The sequence below is a fragment of the Panthera leo genome, chromosome A1, assembly GCF_018350215.1.
Source record: "Panthera leo isolate Ple1 chromosome A1, P.leo_Ple1_pat1.1, whole genome shotgun sequence".
Lineage (NCBI taxonomy): Eukaryota > Metazoa > Chordata > Mammalia > Carnivora > Felidae > Panthera > Panthera leo.
This window is the reverse complement of record NC_056679.1, coordinates 114,202,215-114,226,644: the sequence shown is the minus strand read 5'-3', so window position 1 is coordinate 114,226,644 and position 24,430 is coordinate 114,202,215. Positions and strand designations below refer to the sequence as shown.

General features: G+C 38.6%; 1 protein-coding gene and 1 pseudogene across 2 annotated transcripts in view; one reads left to right on the top strand and one right to left on the bottom strand.

The window, feature by feature from the left end:
• KLHL3 (kelch like family member 3) overlaps window positions 1-24,430 on the top strand; it is a 280,869-nt gene that overhangs the window by 48,462 nt on the left and 207,977 nt on the right. The gene's annotated exons all lie outside the window — the stretch shown is intronic.
• LOC122230015 overlaps window positions 7,697-24,430 on the bottom strand; it is a 49,266-nt pseudogene continuing 32,532 nt past the window's right edge.

Below are 24,430 nucleotides of genomic sequence, written 5' to 3'. Positions count from 1 at the left end.
CTCTAGAAGGAAGAAACTAGGATTTTAGAAAGAACATTCTGTTCTTTCCTTCACTGTGAATAGAGGCCTTGTTTGCATGGGGTATCTGAGACAGCTAGACAATTGCTTGTAATTTTTTTCTTATGCTTTTATATATGTTTATAGGACATGTGGACAATATCTTTTTTAAAAAAGTTACTGAGACCAGTTTTATGTAATCTAAAATGAATCTTTTATATTTTTAGAACATTGGTTATAAAACTATTTTAAAGGGGACAAATCAGTGACATTTAGTACATTCACAACTATATCTCTCTCTAGTTGCAAACTCCAAAGTAAAACACTTTATCTATTAAGCAGTTTCTCCCTATTCCTGTTTCTTTATAGCCTTTGGCATCCTCTAATCCGCATTCTGTGTCTATGCATTTATCTCTTCTAGATATTTCATATAAATGTACTCTTTCGACCTTTTGTATCTGTCTTCTTAGTGTAATATACTGGATCCATGTGGTAGCAAACATCAGTAATCCACTTCTGGATTGAATAATGTTGGATTGTATGTATATACTACACTTTGTTTATCCATTCATCCATTAATGGATATTGGGGTTGTTTCTACCTCTTGGCTGTTGTGAATAGTGTTGCTGTCAACATACATGTACATCTCACTTGTGGAAGTACCTGTTTTCAGTTCTTTTTGGTATATATCTAGAAGTGGAATTATGGCATCATATGGTAGGTAATTGTTAACTTTTGCAGCATCATATAGTAGATATATTTAACTTTTGAAGAACTACCAAATTGTTTTCCACAGAGACTACTGTACCTGCCCACCAGCAATGTATGAGGGTTCCAGTTTGTCCACATCCTCTCCAGCTGTTGTTCTTTTCCATGTAAAAAGTGAATAGCCACCCTAGTAGGTGTGAAGTGAACCTCATTTTGGTTTTGATTTGCATTTCACTAAAAACTAAGGATGTTGAATATGCTTGTCAGTCATGTGGAATTAAAAAAAATTTTTTTTTAAGTTTTTTTAAAATTTATTTTTGACAAAAAGAGAGACAGAGTGTGAGCAGGGGAGGGACGGGGAGAGAGAGAGACAGGCACACAGAATCTGAAGCAGGCTCCAGGCTCTGAGCTGTCAACACAGAGCCCAACGTGGGGCTCGAACCTGTAAACCACAAGATCATGACCCGAGCTGAAGTTGGCTGATGAACTGACTCAGCCACCCAGGCACCCCTCGTGTGGAATTTTTTTAAACAGTACATCATTATTTGTTTTTCATTAAAATGTTTTTATTTATTTTTGAGGGAGGAGGGAGGGGCAGAGAGAGAGGGAGGCAGAGGATCTGAAGTGGGCTGTATGCTGACAGCAGAGAGAATGCTGGGCTCACACTCATGAACCACAAGATTATGACCTGAGCCAACGTCAGATGCTTAACCACCCAGGTGCCCCAGTGCATCATTTTTTGAATATGCTAGGAAATGTGGCTATTGAAAAGAAATTTTTGATAACTCCCATTGTAATACAAGTAATTATCCCCCAGTTTATGTTTCTTAATTTAAGATTGTGTACATTAAATTTTATCAGATGATTCTACAGAGAACGTTACGTTTTTTGAACATAAATTGGAGAGGATTTTCTTCACCCCTTATATGATGCTATTTACAAGGTTTTTTCACAGATCATGCTTGAACCTTCCACAGCATCAAGCAAGTGCTATTAAGGAACTCAGAAAAATATTGCCATGGTGATAATGTCTGTCCTTGTGAAACACTACTGTGTGAGCTGTTTTATACTCTAAAATCTTGCTTGGAGCTTTTAGTTTGTAAGATTTATTTGCTGATAGGCTTTTTAAACGTGGATATACAGTGTATTTTTAATAATAATGATTACAACAAGTAGCATTTATTGAACATTTCTTAGGGACCATACTCCGTACTAGGCATTTTATTTGGATATATCCTTTAATCCTAGTAGAATTTTAGCTTTGCAGCGTATGATCTTTTATTTCTTGTCCATTGCTGTATCCCAGGCATCTATCATAGTACCTGCTTAAGAGTAAGTGTTCAACAAATGTTATTGAATGAATAAACACCCTTTGAGGTAGTTTCTGTGATTATCTTCCTTTTTCAAATGAGAAAGCTGAGGCTAAGAAATGTAAAGCAGTTTTTCCTAAGATCATACAGATGGCCAGTGGCAGAGCCCAAATCAGAGCCCAAGCAGCCTACTCTAGAGTCTAGACTAAACTAACTACCTTTTAAACCACAGCATTCAGAACAGCACTTTCACCCTTTTGTTCCACATTCTATAGGGTGGCCAGGTATTTTTCTCAAACAAAGAGGCAGCAATTAAATTCATTTCATTTCAAGAAAATATTTGTTAATGGCCATCTGTGTGCCTAGACATTGTTGAATGTAATATTGAGAACTGGGAGATAAGAAAAGGAGATTCTTTTATGGGATCTGACACTAGCTGTGTGACCTTGAACAAATAACATACTCTGTCTAGACTTTCAGCTCCTCATGTATAAAATGGAAAAGATGGACTAGATGATCTAAGCAATAAAATATAACTTTAAGAAATAGCATGGACAAGGCTACATTGAACTTGCTTGCTGGGGATGGGATCGTGGGTGGTGGGAGATGTCATTGGTTTATATATCTTAATCTTTAATCTAGAAGGAATGAAAAAGAGGAAAGGCAACAAAATGGTAAATATATGATGGCAGTGCTAGAGTGTATCATGTAGAAGAGAAAATAAAAACAATTATCCAAGTAACAAGGAAGTGTCAGCTCACCTTTAATTTTGAGAAATGAAATTTACTTCTATCCTGGCCCTTACCTTTGAGAAGTATAGTAGCCTGAAGTTATTTAATATTTTATACTTTTCGACACTTCGTGCCCTGTAAATCTGCTGAGAAGTAGTTTGGGGATATTTGGAAAAATCAAGGGCTTGGCCAAGATTATACAGTTGTTTAGTGATTCTTGATTATTTATTTATAAAAAGTTAAATTTTTAAAAATGTATTTATTGTGAGAGAGAAAGAGAGAGAATGAGAATATGTGCAAGCTGGGGAGGGGCAGAGAGAAGGAGAGAGAAGATTATAAGCAGGCTCTGTGCTATCAACATAGGGGCCAAAGCGAGGCTTAAACTCACAAACCATGAGATTTTGACCTGAGGTGAAATCAAGAGTTAGTTGCTTAACTGAGTGAGCCACCCAGGTGCCTCATCACTTTTAAATACCCTAGTCTGTCTTACCATGAAATTTGAAGGAAATGTCCAATTACTATTTTTTAATATTGTAAAATTTTCTCTTTAATTTGCTTAATTAAAAAGTCTATATGCCTCATTATAGTTTTTCCTTGGCTTTCTAGGAGTGGAGGATATTGTCTAATAAAACAGATAATAGTAGGATAGCAGAACTTGAAAAACAATGTGTTAATTTTTTAAGGAAAAAAATCTTACAGATAAAACACACTTTTAAAGGCTCACTTGTTTTATATTTTAAATTTGGTTGAATGATTATGCTTTTTATTCTGCAAAGTTTAGCCAGTAAGTACACTAAACACCATTAGATGTCTGATGTGTACAAAGCACTACCCTAGATGCCAAAGAAATTTAAATATGATCCTTGTCCTCAATCTTATAAACATTATGAAACCTCTACAACCAACCACATCATGTGATAGAATATTATGAATACCTTGAGCGAAATCTAAAGTGTTAAGTCAAGAAGATGCCCCTTAAAGGGGCACCTGGATGGCTCAATCAGTTGAGCATTCGACTCTGATTTTGACTCAGATTATGATCTCATGATTCATGAGATCAACCCCACATCACACTCTGCACTGATAGTGCTTAGCCTGCTTGGGATTCTCTCTCCCTGTCTCTCTGCCCCTCCCCCACTTGTGAGCATGTTCTCTCTCTCCCTCTCTCTCTCAAAATAAGTAAACTTAAAAAAAAAAAAAAAGATACCCCGTTCAGCTACAGTGGTTGAAAAAAGCTTCACGAGGGGTGCCTGGGTGGCTCAGTTGGTTAAGCGTCTCACTTCTCAGGTCATGATCTCTCGGTTTATGAGTTTGAGCCTGTGTTGGGCTCTGTGCTGACAGCTCAGAGCCTGGAGTCTGCTTCAGATTTTGTGTCTCTCTCTCTGCTTCTCCCCTGCTCACATTCTGTCTCTCTCTCTCTCAAAAATAAAACATTAGAAAAGAAAAAAAAAAGCTTCATGGAAGAGGGGATACTGAAACCAAGTGTTGAAGGATGTATATATTAAGTGTGAAGGTGAGGTAGTTGGGGGAGGGATATTAATAGGTAGAGAGAATAGTTCGAACACAGGCTCAGAAGGAAATTTAGGATGCATTTGGGGAACTGTAAGTATTTCATGGGAATAGAAGTGAATTGGAAGTTGTAAATAAGTTTGTACTCCCTGATAAAAAACTGTTAGAAAGATTCATCCAACATTGGTTTCCTGCATGTCTATCAATGTTTCTTTCCCATTCCTGCCCCACTCCAAATAAAACAAAATAATAGACAGTTAATTTCTTCATGTAACAAATATTAAGTACCTGCTCTATCCCAGATGCTTTGCTAGGAGCATAAGCTCTAAAGATAAACTAGACACAGCCCTTGTCCTCAAGTAGGCCACAGACCGGGAGGGAAGACCAACTCTTAGTTAGAAAAGGGATACATATAAAGTGCCCATTTTATCTGAAATGGGGCCACCTTGAAAAAGAATGATCTTGGCTGAGCTGGGCTGATGGCTTGAGCTCTGTTTTTAGCCCTTGGGAGCAACCTCAGGATGTGTGGCATACCAGAAGAACAGCTGCATACTATATTCTGACAATGATGAAAGTGGCACCTCCGTTTTTCCAGAGCCACAGCAATGACTGTCCCTGGAAAGGAGAGCCAAGCTCTTTCTCTCCTGGCTTATGCTGTTGGGCACATTGTTCCATAGAATTTCAGAGGGGAAGTTTCAGAAAGGATATGGAAAGGAAAGGGATAAGAAAATAAACTATCGAGTACTTTGATTTAAAATTATATACAGAATTCAACCATTAGTGTCTCTTAGATGCATCAAGATATAATAATAATAATGATAGATGATAATTACTTTGTGCTAGGCACTATGATAAGGGCTTAACATATATTACCTAATTTAACCCATATAGTAGTCCTAAAAATTTGCTATTACATTCATCACTTTTTAAACTGAGGCTTAAAAGATGAAGTAACTTCCCTACATCACATAGCTCATAAGTGGACATAATGGAAAGTATATTGGGATAAGTTTTATATTTCATATTTTATAGAGAGAGATGAAGCAGAATGATGTCAAGCCAAATTTAGAATCCATATCTCAATTTTATAACTCTTGAACAATTTTTAAGTTATTTTGTGGTAGAAACTTTCAAACATATGTGTCAGTTAGCTTCTATGATTACCTATTTGTGGCCAGTCTTATTTTATCTGTACCCACTTGTTCCCTGTTATATTCATATGAAGCAAATATTAAACATCATATGATTTCACTTGTAAATATGCCAGAATGTTTCTCTAAAAGATGACTTAAAAATAATCCTAATACCATTACTACACCTAAAATTAATAATGATTCCTTAATACCATCAACTAGTTTGTCTAGTTTGAATGTAAATTTCCAATTGTTTTGTAAGTGTCCTAATTTTTTCTCACCGTTTATTTGCTTGAGTAAGGATCCAGGTAGGGTCCACACATGATAATACATTGATAAATGTATGTATGTATGTATGTGTGTGTGTATGTGTGTGTATATATATATAAATATATATACATACATATATACATACATATGTATATACATACATATATATATAAATATATATACATACATATATTTATATATATATGTATGTATTTTTTTGGAGAGAGAGAGAGAGAGAGCACAAGTGAGCAAGGGGCAGAGAGACTCCCAGGAGGGGCAGAGGGAGAGAGAGAGAGAGAGAGAGAGAGAGAGAGAAGCAGGGCTCGCCCAAAGTGGGGCTCATGTTTTACCCAAAGTGGGGAACGTGCTTGCCTGAAGTAGGACATGAGCTCACCAGATGTGGGACTTGAATTCAGGAGCCATGAGATCATGAACTGAGCTGATGTCAGATGCTTAACAACTGAGCCAGCCAGGTGCCCAATACATTTTTATATCTGAAGTCTCTTTTCATCTATAGCTTGCTTTCCACCTTTTAAATTTTCTTGTAATTTAAATTGTCAAAAAAGCTAGTTTGTCCTACAGAGTTTTCTGAAATTTTGATTTTATTGATTGTATCTCTGTGGTATAGTTTAAGATATTCCTCTGTTTTATGTATTTCCTATAAATTGGTAGTTATATCTAGAGTTTTGATTAGATTCAAATTTGATGTATACTTTTTTGCAGGACTACATCGTAAATGATGATGTGTTGCCAGGAGGCACATAATTTCTGATTATATCTTTCATTGTGATGTAAGCAATCATTGATGCTTAGTGAATTAATTTATTTAGGATTGCAAGGCCTTCCATTTCCAGCCATGATAGAGTATAAGGACCTTCAACAAGTAAAAAACCCAGCAAGATACATAGAACAGTATTTTAGGCATTGGACAGCAGGTATCACATGATTGTAATCTTTAAAGGAAGGCAAATGAGATAATTGGATTCTTATGAAAAATTACAGGACATGCAAAGAAGCAGGATCATACAGTCATAACATGGGTAAAATTCAATTAATAGAAACAAAATATAGAAACGAGAGCATAGAGTGAGTAGACAAAGATATTAAAACCGCTATTATAAATATGCTTTACTTGTTAAAGTGATAGAAGAAAACATGAGTATAACAAGGAGAGAAAATGGAAGATACAAAACAAAAGATCCAAATCTAGAAATTAAAAATATTTGTGATGAGAAGTACTTTGGATGGGATTAATAGATTAGACATAGTAGAAGAAAAGATTAGACACTTGAAGACATAACAATAGAAACTATCCAAAATAAAGCACAGAGAAAAAAGACTGAAGCAAAGCAAAGCAAAACAATGAATAGAGCATCAGTATGCTGTGGGACAATATCATGTAATTGGAGCTGGAGAAGGGCAGTGACACCAGAAAAATATTTAAGGAAATAATGGCACATAAAAAAGGATCTGGAGAACTCTTTCTCTGTTGTGATGACAGATAAGGTTGCTTCTCAGCAGGTAAAGAAGGGTTTCATTGTGAACAGTCAGAAAGCTCTAATCTACAGACTGACCCTTTTAGAGGTCTTCTATTTTCTCTCCTTGTTATACTTATGTTTTCTTCTATCACTTTAACAAGTAAAGCATATTTATAATAGCTGTTTGAATATCTTTGTCTACTCTATGCTGTCATTTCTGTATTCTATTTCTGTAATTGAATTTTATCCATGTTATGAATGTATGATCCTGTTTATTTGCATCCCCTGTAATTTTTCATAAGTATTCAGAAATTATGTCATTTCCCGGGGCGCCTGGGTGGCGCAGTCGGTTAAGCGTCCGACTTCAGCCAGGTCACGATCTCGCGGTCCGTGAGTTCGAGCCCCGCGTCAGGCTCTGGGCTGATGGCTCGGAGCCTGGAGCCTGTTTCCGATTCTGTGTCTCCCTCTCTCTCTGCCCCTCCCCCGTTCATGCTCTGTCTCTCTCTGTCCCAAAAATAAATAAAAAAAAAAAAAAAAAATGTTGAAAAAAAAGAAATTATGTCATTTCCCTTCCTTTAGATGACCTTATACATGATAGGTACATGTACAAGGCACTGCCTTCCTCTTAGGACCTTAATGGAAAAATTGTGATGTTTGTTTTTTATCTTCCTCTTTTTCCATCCTTGAATCTCTCTTACCCACTCTTTTTTTGGTTGGGGGGGGGATGTTCTGGGTACTTTATTGATGGTATGTGAGAAGGTAGGCCTTCCTAGGCCCCTCATCTTCTTCAGGGGGTCTGGGATGGAAGCTGTAGAATTTGGGAGATTCTTAGTTTGTTGGGGGAATGAATTGGAGCAAGGACTCTCCAGCAGCTTAGGGCCTCTTTCTTCCTCTTGCTTTCTCTGGGACTGGTGGTGTAGGGAACTCTTACTCCTTGAAGGCCGTGTGGACCATAACGTTCACCATCTGGTTGCTGTAGCCAAATTCATTGTCGTACCAGGAAATGAGCTTGACAAAATCGTCACTGAGAGCAGTGCCACCCCCAGCATTAAAGTGGAAGAGTGGGTGTCACTGTTAAAGTTGCAGGAAACAACCTGGTCCTCAGTTTAACTCAGGATGCCCTTGCAGGGGACCTCCAATGCCTGCTTCATCACCTTGTTTTTGGCAGCTTTGTCCAGGTGGCAGGTCAGATCCAAGACTGACATGGTGAGGGTGGATACATAGAAGGCCATGCCAATGAGCTTCCCATTAAGTTCTGGCAACACCAGTAGAAGCAGGAATGATGTTCTGGGCAGCCCCTTGGACATCACACCACAGCTTCCCAGAGCTGTCGTCCATGGTCTTCTGAGTGGCAGTGATAGCATGGACTATGGTCATGAGTCCCTCCATGAGGCCAAAGTTGTCATGGATGATCTTGATCAGACGGGCCAAGCAGTTGATGGTGCAGGAGGCATTGCTGACAATCTTGAGGGAGTTATCATTCTTCTCATGGTTCATGCCTGTCACAGACTTGGAGGCATTAGCAGAAGGGGCAGATATGATGACCTTCTTGGCCCCACCCTTTACCCTTCTACATGGTGGTGAAGACCCCATGGACTCCACAATATACTCAGCACCAGCATTACCCTATTTGATGTTGACGGGATCTCTCTTCTGGAAGATGGAGATGGGCTTTCCATTGATGACAAGTTTCCTGTTCTCAGCCTTGACTTCTGTTGAATTTTCTGTAGGTGGATTCTTTCTGGAACATACAAACCATGTAGTTGAGGTCAATGAAGGGGTAATTTGTGGTGACAGTATTCAGTTTGCCTGAGTTCAAAGCAGCCCTGGTGACCTCAGTCAGGCCCAGTACCGTCGAGTCTGTTTACTCTGACTTCCACCAGTGTGTCTCAGGGATGCAGCTGGCACTGTGCCAGAAGATGCAGCTGTCTAACAGGGAGGAACAGAGAGCCTACTTTAGTCATAAAGTGATTCCTTTCCCATCCTCATTGAATACCCCTACCCAAGGAGGGCCTGCACCCATTTTCTGAGCCACCACCTGGGATCCAGGATCCTTCCAATCCTTCCATTTATCCATGCATCCACCTCCAACCTCCCCTAATGAAATTTTGACCCACTTTGGTGCTGTCAGTTTATATTAAAGGTTAATTCTTGGTAATCAGTTCTAGTGGGTTTCAATGATTTCATGTACAGCATTAATAAGTTAGTATTCACATTCAAAAGACCATCCAAAGATATGCTTTAATTCCTATTTATTTATTTATTTATTTATTTATTTATTTATTTATTTAAGGTTCAGCTGAGACATAATTTTTATTCAACAATAATTTTTCTAGTAGTACCATGAGTCATATACTGTGCTAGGTGCTAGGGCAGAATGGGGAAGACCTAGCTAGCTTCTGCCCTCCGGAGCCTCACATATCTGAAAGACATACAACAAATACAAATTGGTATCCCATAAATACAGTAAAGGTGATGTGAACCAAGGTTCTGAGCACTCATTGGGAAACAGCTGGCAAAGCATAAGGCACTCAAGAAAAAAGACTTTTGTGATGGTTCTAAAGGAGAAATACGGATAAAACAATTTGAGAAGGTAAAGGGAATCTCAGGCAAAGGAAACATGATCAAAGGCAGAGAGATAATGAACCATATCATTTACTATTTATTAAGTCTTTACTACATGTCAGGCACAAATCTAGGTGCTTTGCATACATGTATATCACTTGACTCTCACAAAAACCTTTGAAAATGAGTCTTACTATACTCTCCAATTTACAGATCAGGAAACTGAGGCTTCGAGAAATTGCATCACTTGCCCAACGTTGTTTAATGTGTCAGAGCTGGGATTAGAGTCCAGATCTGTCTGATTAAGAGTTAAGCCTAACTCTTAATCCTTAAAGTACTGAAGAAAACTTGGGTTCAGAATATGGTAGGGTGAGAGCAAAGTAGTAGCAGAAGAGAAGGCAGGGAGGGTTTGTAAAGGCCAGACTGTGAAGGGTTTTATGTGTTAAATATCCACGAATTAGTTCTTTATCCACTTCTTATCCCTGGTCTTCTAACCCCAAGCAAGAAAAACTCTTATTTTTCTCTTAACCCTCAAACACTTAATACTTGCATCTCACATAATTATAATTATGTTCTTTACCTATTTCCCTCTCTTCACCATTAGGCAACAAAGTCCTTATCGAAGGGCTTATCGCAGTACCCTTCTCATTTAGTGAAATGTGCACTATTCACTTAGGGAATGAATGAATGAGTGAAACTAAAGGGATACTTATGGGTGGTGGAAAGTATAGGCACTGGACTTTGCAATTCTGTGTCAAATAAGTTACGGTTGCCTTGGAGCAATTGGAAACTGTCAGATTAATTTCAGATCATACTCATATGCCCGTTGAAAAATCATACAACCACAGCATTGCCCCTCAGGTTTCAGTGAGCATGACATCATTATGGGGCAAGCCAACTGGGCTTCCCTCTAAAACTTGTAAGAAAATTTGGACGGAGTCTCAAATACAATGAACTGTAACCCTGGGACAGAACAGCACTCCCAGTAGTTCTTGCTGATTTCTGGGTGTTGTGGCTTCCTTGCCTAGGATCCATTTGGTATTCAGCATTTAGCTGTAAATAAGTCGTGAGCTCCATGGGTAGTCTGGGCTGGGGAGCTGAGGGAGGCAGAGCAGCTGGAGAGGCTTAGAGATGTTAACCAAGAATCTGCAAACTTAGGAAGGAAGGCAGGAATTCAGGCTTATTTGGATGCTTTTTTTCTGTAGCCATGCAGTCTAATTAGGGATTTTGGCCAGTTTCATCTGTAGAAGAAATTAAGCTTTCCTCTTTGTAAGGCTCCCTCTCTCAAATTCCTAGTCCTAGAGCATATCTAAACCTGTTTCATCCTCAACGAATCGCCTGATTTAGAGTCAGGAGGTGTGAGTGCCCATCCTGATTGCCAGTTACTAACTGTGACTTTAGGCAAGTGTCGTAGTTGGTCTGAGCTTCGGTTTCTTCCATTGTAAAATGGAGTTTAACTTCCCTTCTGCTACTCTACATAGTTGTTGTGAGAATGAGATGAGATAATAGGGTTGAAAGTGTTTCTGTGAGTCTTCAAGCTCTGTGTAATTATAAGGGAGGTTTCCTGAGGGAAACCTGGGGAAATCTGGGGAACTCAGATTAAGTAAACCCTTCTTTCTAAACTGCCCAGTGTGCCACAAGGTGGCAGCAGGATCCTATCTTTGCTCCTGTCTTTAGCATAGGGAAAACAAGTAGGAAAGGGATTTGGATGCTGCTTTGCTCTGCTTTGCAAAGGTGAAGAGGATTTATTCCTTTACCACTGCCTACGTCTCTCACTCCACAAAATCCTTCAACTCCACATGAAATAATTTCTCACAGGACTCACATTCTTAAATTAAAATCCCAGGGCACTTCCCCTGCTGTAGAAGTTAATCCAGCCCTGGCAGGTTTTGGTTAATGGTTGCAAATCTTTTCTGAGCTTTGGGCTTTCATACAACTCTTGCCCTCCTGGGATTTCAGTGCTATAGACTCCAAGCTCACTTTCCTCTCATTCCTTGAATCAGAGCTCTAGTACCTCTGGAAAGCCAGCTAATCCAGCTTCTCTTTACAGAAGAGGAAATTGAGGCACAGAGAAGGGAAATAATTTGTCCATGATTAAACAATCAGTGTATTCAAGCTTAGGACTTCAATCCAGGTTTCTTCCTGTGGGTTCAGTCCCTTTGAAAATGTGAGTTTTTTCAAGGTGTTTTGGGAGGCTTCATGCAAATTTGTTTCTCCCACTGATAAGAATTTTGAGGGCATTCTGAGGCACTGGGAAACGGGAGACTTCTCTAGCATATGTTCAAACAATCCTTTGAAGAAGTTTGCCAAAAGCACTTCATTAGGAATTGCCAAGTATCCTAAAGGTAGGCATTAGAAACTCTCAGGGATGCATGCTAGGGCTGCAGCAGAGAATGCCTCAGGAGAGAGAGAATCCATTTAAGGGGCACACTTCATTATATGGGCTTTTGTTTTAGGCTTGCCTTCCCAATTATATTCTTCTTAGAGACACATGTTGAAATGACACCACTAGTTTACCACTGCTTATGGCAAAAGAAGGCAGGAATGAGGGAAGCCAACTTTGAACATTTGCTGTCTTGTGCAGGGCATTCTCTGTATAAGTGCATCCATTCAAAGGTTGTCCGACTTCAGCTCAGGTTATGATCTTATGGTTCATGAGTTCAAGCCCTGTGTTGGGCTCTGTGCTGACAGCTCAGAGCCTTGAGCCTGCTTCAGATTCTCTGTCTCCCTCTCTCTCTGCTCCCTCTCTCTCTTTCTCTCTCTCTCTCTCTCTCAAAAATAAACATTAAAAAAACAAAACAAAGGTGACAGAGTTGTAGAATAAAAGACTGTGACTTGATAGTCTGACAGATAATGGTTCAAAGCCTGTCCTAGTTACCTGCCTTTACAAGTAATTATCCCAAGTCTTAGTTTTCTTATCTACAGGATGGGCATAATGACATCTACCTTATTAGCTCTGTATTGTTGGACAGGTTATTTAACCTCTGTGTAACTTGATTGAATTGTCTGTAAAATGAGGGTAATAGGAAAATGAAAAGCCCTATTTCATAGGTTATATAGTGATTAATAAGTTATTACCTAGAACCATGAATGACACATAATAAACAGTTGGAAAGTATTAGCTGCTGTTATTATTATTAGTACCACCATACAGCATTGTTGTGAGTCTTAAATGAGACTGTGTATGTAAAGGTTTTAAAGAGAATAAGCACTTGTTAAGGTAGCATGTATGTACGTATGTATGTATGCATGTATGTTTATATGTATGTTTCATGCCCATTGCAGAGCCAAACATGGGGCTTGAACTCATAACCCTGAGATCAAGACCTGAGCTGAGATCAAGAGTTGGACACTTAACTGATTGAGCCATCCAGAAACCCCAGAATTATATTTATTTTTATTCATGTGTAATAACCACAGTAGTATGAACAGTATTCACAGTAAATGAACCTGCTTATTTATAATATAGGTACAAGAGTATTATATTGTCATTTGTTTTTTTGTTTATTCTTACTGTTATTTGAAGATAATTCTTGGCTTTTTCAATTACAAATTCATCTCTTTTTTAGTAATCTAATGGCAACAATGATTAACATTTTTGAGCCCTTACTATGTCCAGACCCAGTGCTGTATGTATGTTGTCTCAGAAGGATTTGGTAATTTGTTTATGTGTACATATCTAGCAAGTGATAGAACTGGAATTTGAACTCAGGCAGTTCTATTCCAGAATATGCTTTCTTGACTATTTCTTACTATTCTGTACTATTACTGTCTGCCTTAAAAAATGTTTACCATGAGAGGATTCCATTTCTTAGCTGTTGAATTCTAATATCCTAGAGCCAAAAGACATTGAAGAATTCATCATGGATTTATAATATATATCAGGCATAGTAAATAAAAATGTTTATAACTTTTGACCTGACATCCACTTTTAGGAATCTGTCATAAAGAAATAATCCAAAATACAGTAAAAGTTCATCATAGTGTCGTTTATAATATGGAAAACTTTAAGGTAATCTCAACACTTAACTACAGAAATGACTAGTAAAAATATTATATATGCAGTTGATGAATTATTACACAGTTTTTAGTAAATGTAAATAATGATGCTGTTTAGATTTTAAAAGATTTTTTAAATTAATTAATTAATTTTTTAATTTACATCCAAGTTAGGTAGCATATAATGCAACAATGATTTCAGGAGTAGATTCCTTAATGCCCGTTACTCATTTAGCCCATCCCCCCTCCCTCAACCCTTCCAGCAACCCTCTGTTCTCTATATTTTATTTAAGAGTCTCTTATGTTTTGTCCCCCTCCCCATCTTTATATTATTTTTCTTTCCTTTCCTTATGTTCATCTGTTTTGTATCTTAAATTCCTCATATGAGTGAAGTCATATATTTGTCTTTCTCTGACTAATTTCGTTTACCATTGTATGTATATATACATACATATATATCAGTAATAGTGCTGCTTTAAACATTGGGGTGCATGTACCCCTTCGAAACAGCACACCTATTTCCCTTGGATAAATTCCTACTAGTGCAATTGCTGGGTTGTAGGGTAGTTCTATTTTTAATTTTTTGAGGAAACTCCTTACTGTTTTCTAGAGTGGCTGCACCAGTTTGCATTCCCACCAGCAGTGCAAAAGAGATCCTCTTTCTCCTCACCCTCACCAACACCTGTTGTTTCTTGAGTTGTTAATATTAGCCGTTCTGACAGGTGCAAGGTGGTATCTCATGGTTTTGATTTGTATTTCCCTGATGATGAGTGATGTTGAGTGTTTTTTCATGTGTCTGTTAGCCATCTGGAGGTCTTCATTGGAGAAGTGTCCAGTCATGTCTTCTGCCCATTTCTTTACTGGACTGTTTGTTTTTTAGGTGTTGAGTTTGAGAAGTTGTTTATAGATTTTGGATACTAATCCTTTATCTGTTTGCAAATATCTTCTCCCATTCCGTCGGTTGCCTTTTAGTTTTGCTGATAGTTTCCTTCACTGTGCAGAAGCGTTTTTATTTATTTATTTATTTATTTATTTATTTATTTATTTATTTATTTATTTATTTAACGTTTATTTATTATTGAGAGCGAGAGACAGAACATGAGCAGAGGAGGGGCAGAGAGAGAGGGAGACACAGAATCCGAAGCAGGCTCCAGGCTATGAGCTGTCAGTACAGAGCCCTATGCGGGACTTGAACCCACATACTGTGAGATCATGACCTGAGCCGAAGTTGGACGCTTAACCAATTGAGCCACCCAGGTGCCCCAGAAGCTTTTTATTTTGCTGAGGTCCCAATAGTTCATTTTTGTTTTTGTTTCCCTTGTCTCCGGAGACGTGTTGAGTAAGAAGTTGCTGCAGCCAAGGTCAAAGAGGTTTTTGCCTGCTTTCTCCTTGAGGATTTTGATGGCTTCCTGTCTTACGTTTAGGTCTTTCATCCATTTTGAGTTTATTTTTGTGTATGGTGTAAGAAAGTGGTCCAGGTTCATTTTTCTGCATGTCGCTGTCCAGTTTTACCATCACCATTTGCTGAAGAGATTGTCTTTATTCTGTTGCATATTCTTTCCTGCTTTGTCAAAGATTAGTTGGCCATATGTTTGTGGGTCCGTTTCTGGGTTCTCTTTTCTTTTCCTTTGATCTGAGTGTCTGTTTTTGTGCCAGTACCATACTGTCTTGATGGTGACAGCTTTGCAATACATCTTGAAGTCTAGGATTGTGATGCCTCTGGCCTTGGTTTTCTTTTTCAAGATTGCTTTGGCTATTTGGGATCTTTTCTGGTTCCATACAAATTTTAGGATTGTTTGTTCTAGCTCTGTGAAGAACACTGGTGTTATTTTGATAGGGATTGCTGGATTTTTTAAAATTTATTTTTATTTTTATTTCTGGTGAGAAGACATTCAGATTATTTTTCTGAATAAAGAAAAATAAAAGGGTCTTCTTTTCTTTTCTTTTGTTTTTTCCTTCCAAGATTTTATTTAAGTTCTAGTTAGTTAACATATATTGTAGTATTGATTTCAGGAGTAGAATTTAGTGATTCATTGCTTACATATAACACCCAGTGCCCATTCCAATAAGTACCCTCCTTAATGCTCATCACCTTTTTAGCGCATCCCCCACCCACCTCCCCTGCAGCAGCTCTCAGTTTGTTCTCTGTAATTCAGAGTCTTTTATGGTTTGCCTCCTATTTTAATCTTACTTTATTTTTCCTTCCCTTCTATTATGTTCAACTGTTTTGTTTTAGATTCCACATATGAGTGAAATCATAGGGTATTTGTCTTTTTCTGACTGACTTATTTCACTTAGACTAATACACTGTAGTTCCATCCATGTCATTGTAAATGGCAAGATTTCATTCTTTTTGATGGCTGAGTAATATCATCATATACATATATACACACATATATGTGTGTGTGTGTGTATGTATGTATACATATATATACATACATACACACACACACACACACACACATAGACATACACACACTACAGCTTCTTTATCCATTCATCAGTTGATGTACACTTGGGCTCTTTCCATAGTTTGGCTATTATTGTGATAATGCTGCTGTAAACATTGTGGTGCATGTACCCCTTCCAATCTGTATTTTTGTATCCATTGGATAAATACCTAGTACTGCAGTTGCTAGGTTGTAGGATAATTCTATTTTTAATTTTGTGATGAACCTCCATACTGTTTCCAGAATGGCTGCACCAGTTTGCATTCCCAGCAATAGCACAAGAGGGTTCCCTTTCTCCGCATCCTTGCCAACATCTGTTGTTTCCTGAGTTGTTGATTTTAGCCATTCTGACAGGTTTGAGGTGGTATGTCATGGTTTTGATTTGTGTTTCCCTGATGATGAGTGATGTTGAGTTTTTTTTTTTTTCTTCTTATGTCTGTTACGCCATTTGTATATCTTCTTTGGAGAAATGTCTTTTCATGTCTTCTGCTCATTTCTTAACTGGATTATTTATTTTTTGGGTGTTAAATTTGACAAGTTCTTTATAAATTTTGTGTCCTAACCCATTATCTTTGCAAATATCTTCTCCCATTCCATAGGCTGCCTTTTAGTAGTTCATTTTTGCTTTTATTTCTCTTGTCCCCAGAGATGTGTCTAGTAAGAAGTTGCTATGGCCAAAGTTATAGAGGTTGCTGCCTGTGTTCTATTCTAGGATTTTGATGGTTTCCTGTCTCACCTTTAGGTATTTCATCCATTTTTAGTTTATTTTTGTGTACAGTGTAAGAAAGCGGTCAAGTTTCATTCTTCTGCAGTTTTCCCAGGACAATTTGCTGAAGACACTGTATTTTTTCCATTGGATACTCTTTCCTTCTTTATCAAAGATTAGTTAGCCATATATTTGTGGGTCTGTTTCTGGGTTCTCTATTCTGTTCTCTTGATCTTTGAGTCTGTTTTTGTGCCAGTACCATACTATCTTGATGATTATAGCTTTGTAATACAGCTTGAAGTCTGAAATTGTGATGACTCCCACTTTCCTTTTGTTTTTAAACTTACTTTGGCTATTCAGGGTCTTTTCTGATTCCGTACACATTTTAGATTTGTTTGTTCTAGCTTTGTGGTGAATTCTGGTGTTATTTTGATATGGATTACATTGAATGTGTAGATGCTTTGGATAGTATAGACATTTCAACAGTATTTGTTTTTCCAATCCATGAGCATTGCATGTTTTTTCCGTTTCATTCTGTCTTCTTCAATTTCTTTCATAAGTGTTCTATAAGTTTTAGAGTACAGATCTTTTACCTCTTTGGTTAGGTTTATTCCTACATGTCTTACTGGTTTTGGTGCAGTAGTAAATGGCATAAATTCCTTGATTTCTTTTTTTGCTGCTTCATTATTGGTGTATAGAAATGCCACAGATTTCTGTAGTTGCTTTTATATCCTGTGACTTTGCTGAATTCATATATCACTTCTAGCAGTTTTTTGGTGGAGTCTTTTGGGTTTTCCACATAGAGTATCATGTCATCTGTGAAGAGTGAAAAGTTTGACTTCTTCTTTGCCAGTTTGGATGCCCTTGATATCTTTTTGTTGTCTGATTGCTGAGGCTAGGGCTTCCGCTACTATGTTGAACAATAGTGGTGAGAGTAGACATCCCTGTTTTGGAAAACTGAGAGTTTTTCCCCATTGAGGATAATACTAGCTGTGGGTCTTTCGTATATGACCTTTATGAAGTTTAGGTAAGTTCCTTCTATCTCTACATTCTTGAGGGTTTAAAAAAAATTTCTTTTTAATGTTTACTTATTTCTGAGACAAAGAGAGACAGAGCATGAGTCGGGGAGGGGCAGAGAGAGAGGGAGACACAGAATCAGAGGCAGGCTCCAGGCTCTGAGCTGTCAGCACAGAGCCTGACACAGGGCTTGAACTCATAAACCGTGAGATCATGACCTGAGGCGAAGTCAGTCACTCAACTGACTGAGCCACCCAGGCACGCTGCTTAGGGTTTTTTAAAAAGAAAGTTGCTGTATTTTGTCAAATTTTTTTTCTGCATCTACTGAGAGAATCATATGGTTCTTATCCTTTTTATTAATGTGGTGTAGCATGTTGATTGATTTGTAGGTAGTGAACCACCCCTGCAGCCCAAGGAGCAAATCAAACCCTACTTGATTCTGGTGAATAATTCTTTTAAACTGTTGGATTCAATTTGCTAGTGTCTTGTTGAGAATTTTTGCATCCATGTTAATCAGGGATGTTGGTCTGTAATTCTCTTTTTTAGTGAAATCTTTGTCTGGTTTTGCAATCACGGTAATTCTGGCTTTATAGAATGAATTTGGAAGTTTTACTGCCATATCTGTTTTTTTTTAATAGTCTTAATTTTTAAATTTAAGTTTATTTTAGGAGACAGAGACAGCGTGAGTGGGGGAGGGGTAGAGAGCAGAAGAGAGAGAGAATCCCAACCAGGCTCCATACTGTCAGCATAGAGCCCAGTGCAGGTCTTGAACCACAAACCGTGAGATCATTACCCAAGCTGAAATAAAGATTTTGACACTTAACTGACTGAGACACTGAGGCACCCCTGTTTTTTAGAATATATTTAGAAGAATAGGTATTAATTCCTTTTTAAATGTTTGGTCGAAATTTCTTGGGAAGCCATCTAGCCCTGGACTCTTGTTTGTTGGGATATTTTTGATTATTGATTCAATTTCTTTGCTGGTTATGCATCTGTTCAAATTTTCTGTTCCTTCCTGTTTCAGTTTTGGTAGTTTATATGTTTCTAGCAGTTTGTCCATTTCTTCCAGATTGCCCAATTTGTTGGCATATAATTGCTCATAATATTCTTTTATAATTGTTTGTATTTCTGTGTTGGTTGTGATCTTCCCTCTTTCATTTATGATTTTATTTATTTGGGTTCTTTCTCTTTTCTTTTTGAACACTCTTTTCTTTTTGATAAGGCTAGAGGTTTATGAATTTTGTTAATTCTTTCAATGAACCAGCTCCTAGCTTCATTGATCTGTTCTATTTGTTGGGGGGGGGGGGGGGGAGGCTTCTATATCATTGATTTCTGCTTTAATCTTTATTATTTCCCTTCTTTTGGTGGTTTTGGGTTTCATTTGCTGTTCTTTTTCCAGCTCCTTTAGCTGTAAGGTTGGATTGTATATTTGAGACTTTTCTTGCTTCTTGAAGAGAACCTGTTTTGCTCTATACTTCCCCCTTAGGACCACCTTTGCTGCATTCCAAAGGTTTTGGATTATGGTGTTTTCATTTTCATTTGCTTCCATGTATTTTTAAATTTCTTCTTTAATATCCCGGTTAGCCCATTTGTTCTTTAGTAGGATGTTCTTTAACCTCCATGTATTTTTGGTCTTCCCAATTTTTTTGTTTGTTTGTTTTTGTGATTGACTTCAAGTTTCATATTATTGTGGTTTGAAAATATGCATGGTATGATCTCAGTCTTCTTGTACTGGTTGGAGCCTGATTTGTGATCCAGTATGTGTTTTGATCAGGATAAAGTTCCATGTGCATTAGAAAAGAATGTGTATCCTGCTGCTTTAGGATGAAATGCTCTGAATATATGTATTAAGTCCATCTGGTCCAGTGTGTCATTCAAAGCCATTGTTTCCTTGTTGATCTTTTGCTCAGATGATCTGTTCATTTCTATAAGTGGGGTGTTAAAGTCTCCTGCTATTACTGTATTATTATCATTTTTATTACTGTATTATTACTGTTTCTTTAAGTTTGTTAATTGATTTACATATTTGGCTGTTTCAGGTTTGGGGCATAAATATTTACAGTTGTTATATCTTGTTGGATAGACCCCTTTATTATGATATAGTGCCCTTTTTCATCTCTTATTACAGTCTTTGGTTTATTTTTTTTTTCAACGTTTTTTTTTTTTATTTTTTATTTTTTATTTTTGGGACAGAGAGAGACAGAGCATGAACGGGGGAGGGGCAGAGAGAGAGGGAGACACAGAATCGGAAACAGGCTCCAGGCTCCGAGCCGTCAGCCCAGAGCCTGACGCGGGGCTCGAACTCACGGACCGCGAGATCGTGACCTGGCTGAAGTCGGACGCTTAACCGACTGCGCCACCCAGGCGCCCCTACAGTCTTTGGTTTAAAATCTAGTTTTTCTGATACAAGTATGGCTATTCCAGCTTTCTTTTGATGTCCATTAGCATAATTAATTGTTTTCCACCCCATCACTTTCAATCTGGAGGTGTTTTTGGGTCTAAATGAGTCTATTGTAAGCAGTATATTGATGGGTCTTTTTTATCCATTCTGATGCCCTATGTCTTTTGTTTAGAGCATTTAGTCCATTAACACTCAGAGTAATTATTGATAGATATGTATTTAGTGGCATTGTATTACCTGTAAAGTCACTCTTTCTGTCTCTGTTCCTTTCTAGTCTTTGTTACTTTTGGTCTTTCTTTCCCACTCAAAGAGTCCTCTTTAATAATTCTTGCAGAGCTGCTTTAGTGTTCATGAAATCCTTTAGTTTTTGCTTTGTCTTGGAAACTTTATCTCTCCTTCTGTTCTGAATGACAGCCTTGCAGGATAAAGTATTCTTGACTGCATATTTTTCCCAGTTAGCACATTGAATATATCATGCCACTCCCTTCTGGCCTGCCATGTTTCTGTAGACATGTCTGCTGCTAACCTTATGTGTTTTCCTGTGTAGGTTAAGGACCTTTCACCCCTAACTGCTTTCACAATTCTTTCTTTGTCTTTGTACTTTGCAAGTTTTACTATGATACGTTTTAGTGTTGACCTGTTCTTATTGATTTTGAGGAGAGTTCTCTGTGCCTCTTGGACTTGAATGCCTGTTCCTTCCTCAGATTAGAAGTTCTCAGCCATGGGACACCTGGGTGGCTCAGTCAGGTAAGCATCTACCTTCAGCTCAGGTCATGTTCTCATGGTTTGTGAGTTTGAGCCCCATGTTGGGCTCAATGTTGACAGCTCACAGTCTGGAACCTGCTTTGGATTCTGTGTCTCCCTCTCTCTCTTTCCCTCCCTTACTTGTGCTCTGTCTCTCAAAAATAAATAAATGTTAAAAATTTTTTTTAAAAAGTTCTCAACTATAATTGGTTCAAATAAACCTGCCCCTTTTTATTTTTATTTATTTATTTATTTATTTAATTTTATTTTTTTTCAATATATGAAGTTTATTGTCAGATTGGTTTCCATACAACACCCAGTGCTCATCCCAAAAGGTGCCTTCCTCAATACCCATCATCCACCCTCCCCTCCCTCCCACCCCCCATCAACCCTCAGTTTGTTCTCCGTTTTTAACAGTCTCTTATGCTTTGGCTCTCTTCCACTCTAACCTCTTTTTTTTTTTCCTTCCCCTCCCCCATGGGTTTCTGTTAAGTTTCTCAGGATCCACATAAGAGTGAAACCATATGGTATCTGTCTTTCTCTGTATGGCTTATTTCACTTAACATCACACTCTCCAGTTCCATCCATGTTGCTACAAAGGGCCATATTTCGTTCTTTCTCATTGCCACGTAGTACTCCATTGTGTATATAAACCACAGTTTCTTTATCCATTCATCAGTTGATGGACATTTAGGCTCTTTCCATAATTTGACTATTGTTGAGAGGGCTGCTATAAACATTGGGGTACAAGTGCCCCTATGCATCAGTACTCCTATATCCCTTGGGTAAATTCCTAGCAGTGCTATTGCTGGGTCATAGGGTAGGTCTATTTTTAATTTTTTGAGGAACCTCCACATTGTTTTCCAGAGTGGCTAAACCTGCCCCTTTTTAATGCTTTTCTTCTTCTGGGACTCCTATGATAGGGATATTATTTCACTTTATAGAATTGCTTAGTTCCCTATGTCTGTATTCATGATTTAATAGTTTTCTTTCCCTCTTCTTTTCACCTTCATTATTTTCCATAATTTTATCTTCTCTATCACCTAATTAGCTCCTCTGGTACTTGCATCGTTGGTGTGATGTCATCCATTCAGTTTTGCGTCTTTGTTATAGCATTTTTAAATTTCAGCCTCACTAGTTTCTAGGTCTTTTATCTCTGCAGCAAGGATTTCTCTGTTGTCTTCTGTGCTTTTCTTAATCCCAGCTATTATTCTTATGATTATTGTTCTAAATTCTTGTTCAGATATATTGCTTATATCTGTTTTGAGCAAATCCCTGGCTATGTTTTCTTCTTAATCTTTCTTTGGGGGAGAATTCCTCCTCTTACGTTTTGTCTTGGCTTCCGTCTTTTGCATGTTATGAAAGCTTGTTATGTTTCCTGCTCCTAAGAGTACTGCTATATTAAGAAGGAGTCACACACTATCCAGGGCTTGGTGCTTCAGAAAGTGTTTTTGGTATATGCTGTGTACATTATCCTATTGTTATTTGACTGTTGTTTCCCCCAGCTCAGTTCTCTGCAGAGTTCTTCCTTGTTTGCAGTGTGGAATATTTGAACCTTTAACTAGGTATGCTTTTATTTGTTTAAATAAGCCTGATTAAGAAAAAAAAAGCCTGGAGCACCTGGGTGGCTTGGTTGATTAAGCGCCCAACTTCAGCTCAAGTCATGATCTCACCACTCATGAGTTCAAGCCCCACATCAGGCTCTCTGCTGTCAGTGCAGAGCCTGCTTTGGATTCTCTGTCCCCCTCCCCTGCTCATTCTCTCTATCAAAATAAATAAATAAAAAAAAGCCTGATGCAAAAAGGAGAAAAGGAAAAGGTACAAAAAACCAAATAGACAAACAAAAAATTATAAGCCTATTTACAAAGAAAAAGAAAGAAAGAAAGAAAGAAAAGCCTGATCAAAAAATGAAAAAAGGAAACAAACAATAAAAAAACTATAAGCCTGATTCCAAAGAAAAGAAAAGCATTAAAATTTAAAAAATCCTAGTCCTATTTCTACTAGAGCTGAAGCTGATGCTTTGGAGCACTCTGTGGTCAGTAGACTTGGTTAATGTGGGGTGCCTGTGTTGGTCCTCTGGAGGCAAGGCCTGCTGCACTGGCTCACAGACCTGCCCTAGTAAAGATGCCCCTGCAGGACACATGTGGGGGTGAGGTATGGTGTAAGGACCCCAGCCTCCAAGGGGGGGGGTGCCATGTTGCTCACTGAAGTCCAACCATGCTGGTGGGCAGGGGAAGATGGCATCACCCTGCTCTCTTGTCCTGGGGTGGGGAGCTTGCACTCTCCACTGTTAAGGAAACCCTCACAGATAAGTAAACAGTCTCTTCTCCTGTGTCCCAGGCTTTTGTCAGATCCCTGCCCTCAACCCGTCTGTGCCCGCGCCATCAACATTCCCGGAGCCACAGCTCTCGTGTGTTTTGTCTTTGATGTGCAGCTGGGATTCAAAACTGCAAATCTTTTTTTAAAATTAATTAATTTATCTGAGAAAGAGAGAGAAAGAGGGAGAGAGAGAGAGAGAGAGAGGGAATATCCCAAACAGGCTCTACACTGTCAGCGTGGAGCCTGAAGCAGGCAGGGCTTGATCCCACGAATCATCATGACCTGAGCTGAAATCAAGAGTTGGATGTTTAGCTGACTGAACCACCAAAAAGTTTTGGGAGGCACCCCCAAAACTCCAAATCTTAAAGGACCTGTCAAGGCTCAGACCCACTCCCCGCTCTCGAGGAGAACCTTACAATGCTGCACCTGGTGCCATTCTGTCCCAGAAAAGCAGTCCCTTGGCTGCACAGTTGCCTGGAGTTTATGGTGAAGCCCAGTAAAAAGTTGCAGATCAGGTTATCCGCACTCTGCACATGCCTCTGTCCCCTGCTGTTGAACGGCTGCTCAAAGAGGCCAGCTGGGTCTTTTGTCCTTGGAGAGGTAATCTAACTTCTTCCAACTGCGTTCCAGGAAGCGGAATGTTCTCTCCTGGGGTGACCCAGGGAATTCCCACACTATGCTGTCTGCTATCCACTCCTGGGCCTCTGCCCTCTTCCCCAGGAGCATCACCACCTGCCCGGATCAACTCCAATGAATGGCACAGACTTCAAAACCTTCAGAATTTGAACTCCAGTGTTTGCAAAAACTTGCAGTAGTATGTTCCTCCCGATTCCCCAGTCATTGGTTTTGGGGGAGTGCTTTTCTTGCAAAAACCAGATGCAGTGCTCTGTCTCCTACTCTCTCCTCCTTTCTGTGAGAAGGGCTCCCTACCTTCTGTGGCAGCAAGGCTTTTCTCTCTTCCAGTTCACCTGACAGGTTCTGTCTCTCTAATTATGCAGATTGTTCTCTTGATCCTCAGGATTAATCCTTAATTTCCAAGATGTTCAAAATTATTTCATGTCGACTTAGCTATGTTCAAGGAACGAGGCAAGCC